The sequence below is a fragment of the Elaeis guineensis genome, chromosome 13, assembly GCF_000442705.2.
Source record: "Elaeis guineensis isolate ETL-2024a chromosome 13, EG11, whole genome shotgun sequence".
Taxonomy (NCBI): domain Eukaryota; kingdom Viridiplantae; phylum Streptophyta; class Magnoliopsida; order Arecales; family Arecaceae; genus Elaeis; species Elaeis guineensis.
In genome coordinates this window covers 20,571,893-20,587,065 of record NC_026005.2, presented here as the reverse complement: position 1 = coordinate 20,587,065, position 15,173 = coordinate 20,571,893, and the positions used below count along the sequence as shown (strand labels likewise).

The 15,173-nt window shown below is 41.4% G+C and overlaps 1 pseudogene; it reads right to left on the bottom strand.

Moving 5' to 3' along the window:
• Positions 1–440: 440 nt before the first annotated feature.
• Positions 441–5,916, bottom strand: LOC105056280 (proline-rich receptor-like protein kinase PERK13; annotated as a pseudogene).
• Between the last annotated feature and the right edge of the window lie 9,257 nt (positions 5,917–15,173).

Genomic DNA, 15,173 nt, shown 5'->3' with positions numbered 1-15,173 from the left:
TATGTTTCGGAGATTTCTTTTCATTCGGCAAAAGTCAAAATTAGGCTGGATAAAAATAATAAACACAAAGTTTTGTGTGTTGGTGAAATCGATCCAATCACAATAATGATGCGCTAAATTATCAGCAGACTATCTAAATGCTTTATTCTCTTATTGAAATAGAAAAATTAGATACAGGCTCAACAAAGTTCAATTATATTGTTTGACCTGCTTTCAATTCGATGATATCAACCATCAGAGAAACATAAATATCAATAATGCGATTAGGGCTTACAATGAGGGCACAAAGGGTTACCTATTTACTTTTATAAGTAGCGGTGATATCAAACTATCAATTTGATTTTTTGACAGCTGTAGGTCAGTTAATATGATTAAAACTTTCAAGACTCAAACATATAGACAGATTTGAATAGAAATTACAAGTGCATAGATGCATGCAATGACTAGAAGATTGAAATATGTAGATTCTTTCTTTCTTCGGGTTTCAGTACAATTACTAACAGGAAAAAAACAGGGAGATGACCTTAGAAACTTCTCCCTGGAAAAGGACAAATGCTGAATAGAAAAATGTTTTCATGGATTTCACAATATAGTACACCTAGATCGCTTGTGGAGATAACCATTAAGTCACAGCTGTCGCTTCCAAATGCTATCTTACGAAATTTGTGAATGTCTGCGGAGTATTGGCCAGAATTAAACACTGTGCTCCGACCAAGTTTCACGCCATTGCTAAGATCAGCTGACTCTCCCTTTTCCAATGCCCTCGCCACATAAAAAGGAAAAAAAAGAGTACATGTTTTGAAGCAGTAATTAATTCATCAAATATAAGTGGATCATCTTCACCATATCTTAAGGAAAAGACAAGCTTTGACAAGCAAATCATGGAGGTTCCATTTTGTAACTAGAAGAGCTTAAGTGAACACTAAGGCATTTAAGGAAAATGCTTCAGTCCACGCAATATGTGCACATGAAAAGTTCATCAGGCCCATAACTGCTAATTTGGCAACTTCCTAATCAACCGATCCGATGTTTGGCAACAAATCCCGTGAGTTTCACCAATGCCTTCTTGCCAAGTGACAAGAGAATTGTTCGTATGCACATATGGGAGCCCCATAGCATTACTCAGCAGTTATTTATGTAGAACTAAAATAAGTCCAGGAGGAGAGTAGTAAGAAAAACTGCAAGGATGTATATGGCAAATAAAGAAATTACCATAGACAATTATACTACTAAATTATAATTTGCAGCGTGACGGTCACTTAAATACTCCGCAAGATGTGCATGCTCCAGGTCAATTCCTTGAATATACTTTCCATGTATCAATGTTCCCATGTAAGCTATCCTCTATAGTTGCATGTTAAACCAAGCGAAAATTGTTTTTACCTGCACCATGCGAGGTCGATTAGGAGCAGGACGACAAACACATACAGCAGCTGCTTCAATCATTCTAAACATCTTGCTCTTCACAGAATTGTTCTCAAGCCTTGGATCCAGTAGTTCTGAATAATTCCCTATTTCAAGAGCATGAATCAGGAGGGGCCGAGCCTGTGAGAAGTATAGCATCACTTTTTATCAGAAAGAAATCCCTCGATTAAAACTTGAAAGATAACAACAGTTGGAAGCTCAAGACTACCCACAACAAAGTAATGAACAACCAAAGATGAATCATTTAAAAGATAAGCCACTCATTGCATTTGGTTGTTCCTGTTTTCTGATCTTTTTTTTTTTTTTTTGGTTCATAAGAAACTCAAGTTAACTATCTGTAAACACAACACTGAAAGGAATTCACTCTATTTTTATTATGAATGATACCAATCAACTATCTCAACTTGCCAAATCTTCTAAGAGCTTTAGAACTAAGGAGAGAGGTATAAAGCCAGAAATTGGGTCTAAAAAGGTCAAGTGTCTTCTTTCTCTTCTGTTTTCCCTTTTCCTTCACTGTCTTGTAAATATGATTTTTATTCAGCAAACTTTAAAATAAGGGAAATAACCTTAATCTGTACGATGCAAATTGACATTGCGGAGATTCAGTCCCAGCCATTTTGCACAGGGGTAAAAACAGTTGATGGTATAATTCTAGAGATTGGTAGAAAAGGCTAACCCATTATTGTTATATCATTCAATCACCCATGTGAAGTCCTTTAATGTACAAGCTAATCACTTCTATATTCTACTGCAGTCAGGTGAAACATTCATAAAATTTTCATCCTTTTGCAATTATTTTGAATCTAATTGGTTATAGATTTGTGGTGGCCACGCCCTTGGGCCTATATTTAGGCCTCTTGTTAATGTCAAATCATACTGTGTTTATTACTCCTGGTACATGATGCATCCTAGTTTGCATCAACGAATTGGTTTAAGCTGATTTTCAAATGATTGTATGAGTAATCTGACATTTTCCATGACTTTGACTTGAACTTAGAACTACCTCAAACACTAACAAAACCATTAGATATGATGTGTCAGAAACTTCACTATCTAGGCGTTAGACACTTACAGATTGAATTTTTAGAATTTTTGCAATTATCTTCTTTCTCAAGTAAAGCTGAAAATTTTCGAGAAGTATGATTCTGCGATCCAGTTTCAGAATAATTTGACTAGTTTTAATTCTCTCATCTTTCCTTCTACCCCTTGCCTCTAGTTTTGAGTTTCATGAGTCCTAAAGGATCTTTTTGAAATTTTTTGGCTCCTCATGATTGCGCTAAGCAGCTAACCTACAAGAAATAGGAATACAGGATCTCAGTAAAGAAATATAGTTGCATGTTGCATGAAATTTTAATATGATTCTGACTCATGATTGCCTCTGTCTACCACCAAATTATTCATTGACTTGTTTGTTATAGTATGTACGGGGTTTTCATAACTAGTAAAATTGTCCTTTCAAACCATAAAATGATTTATGCACAAACACAACACATATATAGGTACATGCATGCATAGATGATTTTTATTTTCAGCAGTCAATATCAAAAAAAAAAAAAAATCATAACAGCACTATATGGGTTCTAAGAAAAGTTAAACAAGACTGTGTAATGGATTGCTGGAAGTTTGAGCATACCCATTCAACTAAACTTTCATCACCCAAAGGTTGGGTTGGATCTACAGGTTTGTATCCTGTAATGAGCTCTAGAAGCATGACTCCAAATGAAAATACATCAGATCAGTCAGTTAATTTTCCACTAGATGCACATTCTGGTGCCAAATACCTGAAATTGAATAAGCATTTAGAAGTCAGTCTGCAACAGCTCATATGCTTTCTTTTGCATAGGGAGAAAGGAAAGAATTGGAGGAAGATAGAAAGTAATCCACAGAAAGAATCAACACCTACCCAAATGTCCCCATAACATGAGTTGACACATGGGTGTAATTATCATTTGAGAGTTTGGCACGCCCAAAATCTGCAACCTGTGGTTTTATAATTCTAGTCGGTTAAAATTTGACTATAATATTGAAAATATCATATGGAAACTGATATAAAAAATAAATAAAACACAAACTAGATATGGAGACTATCTGCATGCCTTTGCTTCGAAATCAATATCCAGAAGAATATTAGCTGATTTGATGTCCCTGTGGATAATGCGAGGATGGCCTGGAGAAATGAGGAAAATGCAAACCTATAATCAGATAATAATCGCCAATAACATATAGCAATGATGTGAATATATTTGTACATACAATCTTCATGCAAATATGCCAATCCGCGAGCAGAGCCTATAGCAATTTTCAGTCCTTTTGGCCAATCCATGACAGGCAACCCCTCCCCTAATCAGAAGGCATCAAGTCAGCATTAATCTTTATAATTGCTCTCCCCGTAATCAGTCTTTTGATACATATATCATCCATAAATTGCCATGTAAATGGTGCTCCTGAGTTTTATTAGGGAGGTATTCATATACAAGCAGTCGATGATAGTCAGCTATACGGTAACCCACTAAAGAGACCAAATGATGATGGTGAACACGACTAATTATCTCAACTTCTGCTCCAAATTCCCTCTCTCCCTGTCCACTACCAGCCTTGAGCTGTTTCACTGCAACACATCTCCTGTGTGGCAGCCAACCCTTATACACACATCCAAAACCACCCTCACCTATGACACTTTCTCAAGGAAAGCCATTTGTTAGCTTATTAACTCTTCATAACTGAACCATGACTTGGGTCCAGGGTTGTCTGGTTGCCCTGGGTAATACCCATGACCTCTATAACTTCCATGGGCATTTGCTGCAGCAAGATGAGCTGGTGTTGTTCCTGGTGCATTATATGCACCTAAGTGAGCAGAAGTTCCTTGTATATTCGACTGTCAATAGTAATATCCATCTGCAAGCACTGGATACAATGAGAAAAAGTGGAAAGCAAGCATCAGAGAATCCATAATGAGTCATTTACCTGATTTTACAGAGAAATTATGAGGTGGTCTGGAGTAATCATAGTAATCAAATCTTCTCCTCCTCTTCCTTAAGAATGCAAAGAAAATGACAGCTATTACAACTAAAATTTTAGCAAATGTCAACCCAGCAATGGTGCCTGAGCTGCCCCGTGATTCCCCATTTTCAGGAGGGGAAGGAGAGGAAGGAGGGGAAGGTGATGACTTCAATGGAGGATGCGAACTAGTTTTGCATGTAGATGACCTAGATGAATAATCAGGCGGAGGAGGGGATGGAGGGGAGCCATTAGGTGGTGAGTGCTCTGGTGGAGAGGGGGATTGGAGTATTTGATTTAGCATTTGGAGGTGGCAAAGTAACAGCAGGTGAAAGAGGGAAGTGAGGTGGAGGAGGAGCTGATTGATTACGATTACTGGGAAGAGAAGGAGGAGGTGGTGAAACTGGTGGAGCTGATGAAGATGAAGTTCCATTTGATGGTGACTTAGATGGAGAAGGGTCAGGAGGGGGAGAAGGGGAGTCATTTGGCAGAGGAGCTGGAGGTGATGACTTTGGTGATGGAGAACTAGATCCATCTGAGCTTGGGGGAGATTTCAGCAGAGAATTTGAAGGCGAAATTGGAGGTGCTTTAGAATCCGAAGAAGGTGGAGGGACTCTGGATTCCGATGGTGGAGGGGATTCCAAATCTGATGAAGGTAGAGGGGATTTGTTGGAGGAGGAGATGACTTATCAATTTCAGAAGAGGAGCTTGGGGGTGGAGCAGAATTTGACTTTCAAATTGTCAATCAGCTATTTTTACCACCTCTTGGGTTAGGCACAAGTAATTTCAATAGAAGACCCACACAAAGTCCCCTCTGGGGGCAAAAGAATCCTTGTAGCAGTGCTGAACCCTCCAAACCTCTCTTTCAATTTCCTCCCTCCCTCCCTCCCTCCCTCTCTCTCTACTTTTCCTTTCTATGGAAAGAGAAGAGCATCAATTTCAATCTTCAAACAAAGCCAATAGCTCTTATCTTTTCTCCTACTAACATAGACTGATAAATTCACAATTATTATATGTTCAACTGAGAATTGAAATTTTAGAGCAAACAACACACCAATATGCTTATTGGTAGGGTTCTTTCCTCCACATCACCATGCTAAGAAGTCACAACGCTAAATAAACCCTTCAAATTCCCCAATAATGAGGACCTCAGAACAAATCTAGGATATAGAGTCACTGTTCAAAGAAACCTGACCCTAGAAAACACCAGGCCAGAAGCTACATCCCAGGGATCCGCATTTCCCAAGGAATCCCCGTGATCATGACGAGAAATCACACATAAAAACGAATAAATTCCATGAAAATAATCAAGAAAATTCACCCAGAAACAGTTTCGGAGAAAAAAATCAAGAAATAAAAGCAATAAAGAAGTCAAACCCTAGGGAGACAAAAGAACCAAAGTCTACCTCTTCTTCGCCCTTGCTTGGGTCCTCCCCTTCTCCTCCCTCCAGAACCGAGGTTCGATTCCTCCAATCTAGCCTTGTAATCCGCCATCGACGCCCTTGAAATGGAAACTTCCCGACAAAAATCCGACCGGATGGTCCAAATCTTTCAGCAAAAATTTACAAAAAAAACCTAAAAATGCCAACCGAAAACTTTCTCGACATCAGCTCGACCATCGACGATGAACCGACGCCCGTGCTTTTAGCCTCCGGATAGCAGAACGGATTGGGTCCTAGCCGCCCAGATCGACGGGCCCATGCCTAAGCTTGCAACACTCCCACGTGTCCCCCGTTCAGCACTGGACTGAGATACATTTATGAGTGGCGATCCTTGACTTGGTTGCTTTCTAAAGTCTCCACCTAGTATTGTCGCTGACCTATCGAAATCTGAGATCACTTAGCGGGAAACCCAGTGGGAGTGGCTTCCTCTCCGGTTTGGCCGTTACTGACCGTTAGTCTAGATGTACACTTTTTTTTTGTTGGCATGGATGTCAAACATTCACAAAGAAATTTTAAATTTATATGTGGGCGTGGCACTAGTAGTGGAAAAGTGACGTCCAAGCAAGACGACATTATGTGTGTGGGGAGTAAAAGCAACAACGGAATTAGAACTTGGATATTTTTTTATTGAAGAACTTAAGTAGAATTTTTAGCTATTGATTGCAAAAAATTAGCGTGGCTTGATCTCAATGAAAAGCAAAATAATTATTCTATTATAAGTGGAATATGAAGGATTCTAAATATAAAAATAATTTTTTTGCATGTGATGGATCGACCTACATATCGTATATCTGATTCTTTCTAAACTCTATAGCCATCAGAATCCTGTGCACACCCTTTTAGTCAAAGAGAAAAAAAATTCATAAGAAATTTGTATTTGAAACTTTTACCTATTAATATTTTGGAACTTTGGCATCTTGGCTAGCTTGCTGGATAACGGATGTTTATTTAAACAATGATATAAATATTTGACCTAAAGAGGTGACTAATGGACTTCTTTAATATATTGAAGCATTTACATATCTTGGTTGATATGGAACAAATTTTTATCAAAAAAAAAGTAACAAATGATAATAAATTTACGGCCAAAACTATAGCGGAAAAAACTAAAGACCAATATTACGTATATCATATGTTAATGATTGCTCATCAATAACACAAAATGACCAGCCAAAATCAAAAACATGATCATTATCATACTACACTTCATTTTTATCTTTTAGATACATGTAAATAATACACATATATTGTGTAGTAAAACTAAATGACATAATAAAGTCCACATCATATATATCGTATGTTCTTGAAATTACCTATATAATACAAAATCATGATTCTTGATAACCGGTTATCATAATTGATACCCTAGCAAAAATCAAATTGGTGGAATGTAGATATTAGCAAAAAATTGCTAGCCGAACATGAAAATCTCACATATCAAAGTCACATAGGGAATGCCTGAAATCTTCTATTAATCGTATACTTTCTTATGATGGAAATTCTATGATACCAAGTAAGGTTCTATAAAACATACATAACATGTTTATTTGTTCTAACGTAGATAATGAGTATTTTTAAGGATTAATAGATAATGGGATAGTTGAACATGCAATAATTTACTCAACTAAATGATGATTAGACCATCAAGTTTACACTAAAATGTAGCCAATAAGCAAACAATTAGGTGCTAGATTTAAGATTATTTATATAGAATACCATCATTTTTATAATGTAATTCAATATTGTAGAGTTTTATTTTTGGGTCACAATGATGAAGCTTTATAGGAGCATTTAATATAAAATGCAAATTTCTCTCTTATTGATTTTTCTCAATATGTATATGTATATGTATGTATGTATGTTATATATGCAATAGAAAAGGATGTAGTAATATATCTATTTATGAGTAGTAAAACCTTTGAAACTTGGCTTTAAAATGATTTTTCTATCTCCCTAGGTAATAGCAATGCTCAAAAATATCTCCACTCTCCATTAGAGATGGGCAACAGGCCGGCGCCCATAACACAGTCCGGCCTGGCACCAGACAGACCGTGCTAGGCACGGCTCGTCAGCTACAGTGCCGTGCTGTGCCTGGCACGACCCATAAGAGGGGGCCCGGGCTGGGCTAAGATTTTTTGGCCCATGGCCCAAGCTCGGCATGGCCCATAAGGGCCTGAACTGGCACGACCTATAGATCAGGCATGGCACGGCCCACGTGCCAGCTCGGCCCCATTGAAATGGGTCATGCCATGGCACAGCTCATTTGGGGTGTGGGGTGCGAGCATAAGGTGCGGATGCAGCGGTCGGAGGAGGACGGAGGGGGTTCTGGGGGGGCGATCGTCCGTGCCGCACTCACTACGGCCCCATCCCACTGCCGTCCACACCGCACCCACCGTCCGCCTCCAACTATATGCGACCACCACCTCCCCTCTCCTCCCCTCTGGCCCCAGCATCTGTCCGCACCAAAGCCGCCCCCCTTGGAACCCCCTCCACCCTCCCCTCCCTCTCCCCTTGCGAGGCACCCGTCGCGGCTGTCCGCACCGCACTCACCGCGGCCCTGTCCTGCTGTCGTTCGTGCTGCACCCGCTGTCCGCCTCTAGCTCCATGCAACCACCACCCTCCCCCCTCCCCTCGGGCCTCGGCATCTGTTTGCACCAAAGCCACCCCTCCCTCCCCAGGAACCCCCTCCGCCCTCCCTCGGCCACTACGCCAGCACCCCATGCCCATAACGGATCGAAACGGACCGTGCCTGGCATGATCCGTAACGACCAGAAATAGACCATGCCTGGCACAACCCATTCGTAATTTTTTTTTTAAAAAAAAAAGAGACCCGCAAGCACGGCCCACTACCCATCGGGCCTTAGAGCCATGCTGGATTGGGGCCTGATGCTAATCGTGCCATAACTGGCACAACCGTTTAGTAACAGGCCGTGCCAGGCATGGCCAGTGCCCTTCACTACTCTCCATCCATCAAGTGAATCTATGATAGCCCCATAAAAGTAGAGACTTCACTATTTTCTTTTTCTTGAGTAATGCTACGAGGCTTTTGTTGCATGGACATGAAAGGTTCTCCTGCCATGTCTTCCTAAGAAACTGGTGCAAATCAGAGAATTTAGTACAATATATAAATAATAATTGAATATTATATTATCAAGCTAACAATAATGGGCCCATGGATTTTTTTTTTTGATAAGACGGTACATTTATACTATTCTAGTATGAACACAACAAAAAATATCAAAAAACAAATCATCACAAAGATCATACGGTATAATGGACATGTCAAGCCAAATAACATCCCCCGAGTGCTCTGTCACAAAAAAAGCAACCCAGTCTACTGCGGTGTTGGCTTCTCATAGACATGTCTGACACATATGTCGATGGCCCCCCACAGTAGCATCATAATATCCTTAGAATTGGATGAATAGTATTCTCTGTATCCTGCATCTGAATCCATCTGACCACCATGGTAGAGTTACCCTCAATGATCAGCCAGTCTACCCTAAGAACCAATCTCACATAGACAATACTAGCCCATGTTGCTCGTAGCTCTATCTTTGGGACCGTAGTATCCACCAGGCAACTCCTATCCATTGCCAACGGTCTCGAGTCCGGACCATGAATTACGAATCCTACTTATCCTCTCAAGCCAAACACATTGCCATCGAAATTGATCTTAAGAAATATCGGGGGTGGGGGCTCCCAAGAGATGAATATCCGATAGGTCACTCAACGAACCCAACGGGAGCCCCAGCAGTCCGCCATCCTCAAGGCCGAATTGAGCAATGAAGAGTGAACAAACTCCATCACCTAGGCCAGGGCTCTCTCCACCACAACAGCCAATGCTAATCGTCTTGACTCAAACACCACATTCATTCCTGGATAACCATATATGACATGCAACATAGGCCACACGGATCCCATCATGCCTAACTGAATTTGAAGTCAAACTCTATCGAAAAAACTCCATGAAGGACTAGGTCGAGGTCACAGTCAGAACAGTAGTTACAAGTGAGCTTGTTCATCGTCAGATCTAAACAGCTCTCGGCACTGGACCAACACATGCTCCATTGTCTCCTCCACCTTAAGATTGCTCTCGACGGGAGACAGCCCCAGACCATCTTCCAGATGAACAGGCAAACTTTTAAGTGAATAACCATCCTCTAGATCCAAGCACCATCAATATGTCAGATCGGCTCCCTCTGGAACATATCATATAAGTCCCTTAGTCTGCATGCAGATCTCTACACCCACACATCTGGGCTATAATGGATAGGGATGGCGGTTGCGAGCACTCTATCTACCAAGTCAACCCCAAAAATTTGAGCCACTGCCTTGGGGCTAGAACCCCTACTCCAAAGCCAAAAAGGTTGCAGATCCTCATAGACTCTCCCACCTCAACACTGACGAAGGTCGGCCACCTGCTTAGGAGAAAGTCAGCCAACCAAGAGTCATGATGAAAGCTTGTTGTGCGGCCATCGTCTAGCACCCATCTGATCCGAGTCCCTACGGCAAAGGCATGGGAAGAGATCTCCTTCCATATAAAGGAGTTGGTCCTACTCATCCGGATGTCAACACCAGAAGTTCATAGACCATACTTGACAGCCATCAGCATACTCCAAGGGTTTTCTGGATACACCAACAATCTGACAGTATGTCTCATAAAAAGGTCCTCTCATCTCACCATCAAGGACTAAATGCCAAGACCGCCCTTGCCAACTGGCTGACAAAGCACCTCTCAAGCTAGAAGATGCACCCTCTACCACATTGGTGAGAACCCCAGATAAACTGATGGAACTATTGCTCCAACTTCATTAAGTAGGATTCAGCATAATAGTGTTGAATAGTAAATAGATAAGTATAAAGTAAAGGACCGACCTAATCAATGTCATCCTACCCATCATAGAGAGAACTCTAGCCAGTCATCCCTGGATGCAATCTTAAATTGCATGCACCATCCCCGAACACTCCACTCTCCTCAACATCTGATCAGAAATTGGGACACCTAGGTACTGTCAGACTCCACTCTACTCCGTAATACCCAGCCTCTCCTTGATCAAGCTTTTACAGGCTTAGTCTTTGGGCTAAAGTAGATTGCTGACTTGTGGAGGTTCACCTGTTGTCCAAAGGCTTGGCAGTAATTATTGAGGATCCTTTCAAAGGCCTTCGCATTTCAAATCAATGTCCGATTCATTAGAAGACGGTCATTTGCAAACAACAAGTGGGAGATTGAGCGAGCTTTAGGGGCTGGAATATATGGGCCCAAAACCAAACCCAAAGCCGTGGCCCTTAAGGCCCGAGAAAGAACATTAGCACAACAAATAAAAAGGAAGTATAATAGGGGGCAATCTTGGTGAAGGCCAATAGTAGAACGAAAATAGTCTGATGGTGTACCATTGATAATGATAGAGAACAATGGACCTCAAACACACACCATGATCCATCGGATCCACTACTCATGAAATCCCATGCTCCATAGAACCTACTTTAGAAAATTTCAGCTCATACAGTCATAGGCGTCCTCCATATCCAGCTTAATTGCCATAAGACTACATCAAATCGAGACATACCGAAGGTCATATATAAATTTTTAGGCAATCAAAATATGATCTATAATACTCCAACCTCTGACAAAAGCCCCCCTACTCCAGACAAACGAGGCATGGCAGAATGGGCTTCATCCTCTCCACCATTAGCTTGGCATAAATCTTATATAGTGTTGTGCATAAACTGAGTAGTTTGTAATGGATCAGCTCAGCTACATCCTGTCTCTTCTGGATCAAAGTGGCAAAGATTCTTATTCAGGACTCCAGCATCACTCTAGTGCCAAAAAACTTAACCACCGCCTCCACTGCCTCCATCTAGATAATAGGCCAATATTTTCTGGAGAAGAAAGAGGGGAAACCATCTGACCTGAAAGCTTTATCCTCCACCATGGATCAGAGAGCCTCACAAACATTCTCCACTGAGACTGGCCTGATTAGCTCCCTGTTCACTCACTCGATGACCCAATCGATTAGGGGTAGGAAAATGGAGAGGGTCTGACTCCCCAAATTTATCGTTCATCAAGATCTGAAGAAGGTGATAATCTCCTATCTGAGCCCCCCTCGTCATCCAACCACTAGCTACTGCTATCCCTGACAGCTCGGATCTACCTATAACTCTTCTTTAACTACATATCTTTATTCTGTTTGTTTTGGAAGCATGGTTTTACTTTTCTCTTTAGCTTTTACTCAGTCATATATATAAACTGTGATATTTAGGTACTATCTACATGGCATCATTATGATACTACCTTCTACTATTTTACATACATGAAAAGCTCCATGTGCTTAATAATGCAAAAGTGGTAGATCAAGATTCAACTACCTCTGGCACATCATACTAGTTTTCATATTAATCCTTCCACCACTTGGTGGAGATAATATTTCATGTGCACATAAAAAAAGCTGCATGGAACTACTCTCTTATATGTTACTTTGAAATAAGTTTACTTTAATCAGGAACATATATCTGTAGAATGACACATTATTCGAAATAGATCGATTGTAATGGTCCAAAAATATAGAATAAATATCACATATAAGAATATATTTGTAGAGAATCACAGGAAAACAATAATTATGAAAGAAAACTTTGGGAGAGAAAAAAAATAAATTTATTTTAAAAAAAATAAAAATCAAGATCTTATAAAGATGCCTCATAAAAGAGTTCCTACATACAAAAATACTCTTCTCTCTTTATTTCTACTCACTTTTCCGCACTCTTACACTCACAAAGGAAATACCAAAGATTTATTTAAAAACACATGGATAGGTGTGACTCCTACCTGAACTCAAAAACTAAAATCCATTAAAATATAAACTCTAAATTAAATAGAGCAATGTGAGAAATAAAATCCTATTTGAAATATGATATAGAAAGAATAATTAAAGTCTTAAAGTCATTAAAACTAATGATCAACTAAAAATAAAATTTTAAGTAGATTAGGACTTGGAAATGAATCTCAACAACATCTACTAACATTTTATTAGTCTTCTAAATTTAACACACACACTTTCTCAACGAATTTTCTCATTTTTTTAAAAAAAAAAGAGGGAGAGAGAAAGAGAGATAAATTTATGGACATGTATCTACCACATATATCTATTTTTTTTTTTGATAAGCTACATGTATCAGATAAATTTATGGACATGTATCCACAACATATATCTTTTTTTTTTTAATAAACAACATTGTTGGTGCCGATTTTCTTCCGATGCCAGAGCAGCTGGAGATGGTGGTGAGCGAGGCCGCTTGGGGTGAGACCTGCAAAAAAAGTTTTAGCCAGAGGTTGCTCCAATGGGGACCCTCCGACGTTTAAATCAAGAATCTAGTCCAACAGAAGGAGCGTGAGAGGTAGAGTTTTTGCATACATTTTTTGGGGTCCCCTTTAGACCCCTCTTATAGATGGAGGTGGGAGCTTCTAAAGGATGGTTCACCATCATAGCCTCAGGTGTCATGGCCAACTATCGCCTGACAGCTATCAGTAGACCTATGGGGACTTCGAAGGGACTGAGAGGATGTCCAAAGGAGGGTCACCCAACCATGGATCGGTCGCTATTCGGTTGACCTTCGAGGAAAGAGCCATAAATGGGAGGCAGAGGAGGGCCATTCCTGACCCTCCCGATTGTCTCAATCCATCTCATCTTGTCAGGGGCCACGACAGCGGATTTTATCGTGCATGTGGTATAATTAATGACTTTGAGATGACTTGATTTAGCGTAGTTTCTCATCACAACATATAACTGGCCACCTAGGATATGGCTCTTGGGTGAAGTGACTCATTGTGACCTGATGAAATTGTGCTGCAGTCACATTTGACCTTTAGCCACTCAATCGATGTCCATGCCTGGGGATCCTGGCCCACGAGCAGGAACCATGGTCGACAGAAGGATGAGAATCTGAAGTCGGGACTGGGCCCATTGTGGGTCAAAAAAAGAGGACCCCCAAGCCGGCTGAATGAATCCATTGAGTGTTGCCTCCTAGTTGGCTTGGGACAACCGGTTGTCGAGGTGAGAGTTCGCAAGAGGTCAGTCGGTGGAGTTTTGGCTGCTTGGGCAGTAGGGCACCGACCAGTTATTCGGAGGTCGAGAGTTAATCGATTGCGAGAGTAGCTGATGAGGGATCAGCAGCAACGAGGCACCTTAGTTTGCTAGGCCTAGGCTTCTTGGGCCTTAGGCCTCTTCACATTATCATTCGGATAGAATTTTCTCTAACACATGCCCTCCTACTCCTAAGTCTGAGCTTTGGTCAGACGAGGAAAGAAATCCTGTGTGCACCGACCAAGAATGTGAAGAGCTATTCCACTGGTGGGGTATGCGCATAATTTTCGAGGCACGCCTGCACTTCTATGCCCACATTGAAAGCACGTTGCCTCGAAGTCTGAGAGAGAGGAGATGAAGTGGCACGATCGCTCCATCTGCATCCAAATTAAACGCATGCCAGTTAAGGCGGTGCCCGTGGTCAATCCCCGACCGACATGCATCATGATTTAATAGGAGTAGTTATGTGGTGCTTGAATTTGGCTCCTCTTTTTATAGGGGGATCTCCCCCCATCTCAAAGTGGAGATTCATTTCTTGCGGGCTATGGTGCAATGGGGTGGTTCCTTTCATCGTAGGCATGCAGTGGGCATCTTCTTCATGAGTGGGGGCACCCACCACTCTGGTCGGGGCTGTCGCCTATCGTCCGAGGGAGGGGAGCCATCTTGTAGACTCCAGCTTGGGTTAGGAGGTATTGAAAATAGCCGTCTCACCTGGGGAGAGTGCGGATCCATAGCCTTGAGGGATTACTCCGGTGCCATGCTCAAAGTGAGCATGGCTTTGATGATATTCTCTCGTGGTATTTTTGTGGAGCACGTGCTTCCAAGAGAGATGGCCACCAGACTGCGCAGTTGCTCTCAGTGGGGGATTGCAGGCCTCACCATTGGGAGATCTCTTCCTCAGGGCCCTCAATGGCCTACTGAGGCTTCTTGGCTGGATCGAGCTCCTATCTCGGGGTAGAACGAGGATGATGGTGGCCGTTGATCATCGGGCATGAGAGCATCTCTTTCTCCTTCTTGTGTGTTCCCTTCAAGATTCAAGAACGTAGGGTCGGGGAGTTCGAGGCCTCTGCTACATGTGGGGAGGAGGTCACCAGCATAAGCACTTCCACTGCTTCAGGGACCTAAGATTCAGCTTTCTCCTTCTTAACAAAAGAAAATGAGGCAATTCTTTAGGTGAGGCGTAAAGGCAATGCTAGCCTCTATTGTTTGGTTTTTTTTATTTTTT